At 50.7% G+C, this 1,677-nt stretch overlaps 1 protein-coding gene across 1 annotated transcript in view; it reads left to right on the forward strand.

The window, feature by feature from the left end:
* Positions 1–1,677, forward strand: part of SH2B2 (SH2B adaptor protein 2) — a 24,857-nt gene that overhangs the window by 3,536 nt on the left and 19,644 nt on the right. The window lies entirely within an intron of this gene.

Raw genomic sequence — 1,677 nt, forward strand, 5'->3', positions numbered from 1 at the left:
GGTGTGGGTGTGGGGGGGGCGTGTGTGTATTCAAAGCCCACTGGAATTTTTATGAGTTGTTTTGCTTAATATACCACTTAAGCAATTAGCAGCAATTGTAGTGGTCCTGAGTAAGGCGCTGGGTAGAATTGAATTTCCCAAGCTCAGATACCATTAGGCAGCAGTTTAACGGTGTTTGCAGGCGGGTATGAGACAGGGATGCGTGTGGGGAATTAGATCTGTAAAGTAAAAAAAAAAAACCAAACAAAACAAAACCAAACACCATAGTAAGAAAATGTTGTACGGGCCTATGTTACTTTATCCCATGTTTATTATGTGCTGTAATTGAAAAACAATCTCGGGAGCTTCTCTGCCCTAACGAAGAGGGGTTCCCCAGCGGCGAGCCGGGACGGAGGCACACGGCAATGGCTGTGCCGTACCACATCGGGATGCGCTTTGCTGAGCATCCTGCACTGCTGACCCACGCAGCTCACTCCCCAAAAAACACCCGAGGAGCCCCTTAATGGCATAGCAATCTACAGGGCGAGACTCTCCTTTTTTCAAAGGAGTTTGCACTTGTGGGAGCTGTAGTTGATTTTACATTGTGGGGCTTTTTTCTTTAAATCCTGAGTTTCAGGTACATCCAGGGATGGTGAGTGAGCAGCTAAATCACCTGTTATTTGGCATGTCTGAGTCTGGAAGGGTCTGCCCCCAGGTACCAGGTTAATATATAACACATGTGCGTGACACTGTGCACCCCGTTGCCACGTGGCACCAGCAGCGGTCCAGCCCGGAGGTGGATGTGCAAATAGTTTTACAAGGATGGGAAGCGGAGAGGAGAAGGAGGAGGAGGAGGAGGGTTTTGTTGTGGGCTGAGGGGAGGAAGGAAATCTAGGCTTAGCGAGGGAAATGTGAGATTGCTTGGTTGGGGACAGGGCTTCGGCCGCTCCTCTTGGGAGGCTCTGCTATTGTGGTGGTTAAAAATAGATTTTTGGACCGATTACTTTTCTGTGGGAATCTCCCCGGCCGGAGACAGGCAGGTGAGGTGGCACCCAAGCGAGAGGGAAGGGACAACAGACCCTTTACCAAAAGCTCTATTATTTATTTTTTTTTACTTTTATGTATTTTTATATATTTTTTATTTTTTTTTCAAGAAACACCCAGCTTTTCCTTTAGGTCATTGAGGGGTTATTTTTGCTTTATTTCCAGACACAGCACGCTGCCTCCGAGCCCCTGGCTGCATTCGTGATGCCTAGCTGTAGCGATGCTTTGCACAGCATCACATCGCTGCACCCCGGGGCGCCCCTCCCCGTGGCTGAGGTCGGTACCCTTCGGGGTCCCACCCCGGTGTGCCCGCATCAGCGGCGCGCTAAGTGGCTTGGGTGATGCTCCAGCGCCGCGCGTGGGCTGGCGACACGGCTCCCCGCAAGCTGGATGGAATTACTCGGGGAAGAGATTATCTAAGATCCAGTGGATCTTGTCTATTAACTTGTCTTTATTTGCCAGCAGCTGTCAGCACAGGGGGTAAAATTTACACCGCGGAGGATTTCGGAGGGGAAGGAGAGAGAAACAGCCCTGTGATGTGATGTTGGTCGGAAGGTCGGGATAGTGGGAAATGGAGAAAACAGCAGCTTTTGCTGGGGGACCATGGTGGGGTTGAGCTCTGCCTGGCTGGTCTTGGCAGACTGCCTGCACGAG

This window comes from Charadrius vociferus, unplaced genomic scaffold (assembly GCF_000708025.1).
Source record: "Charadrius vociferus isolate BGI_N301 unplaced genomic scaffold, ASM70802v2 scaffold54, whole genome shotgun sequence".
NCBI classification, from domain to species: domain Eukaryota; kingdom Metazoa; phylum Chordata; class Aves; order Charadriiformes; family Charadriidae; genus Charadrius; species Charadrius vociferus.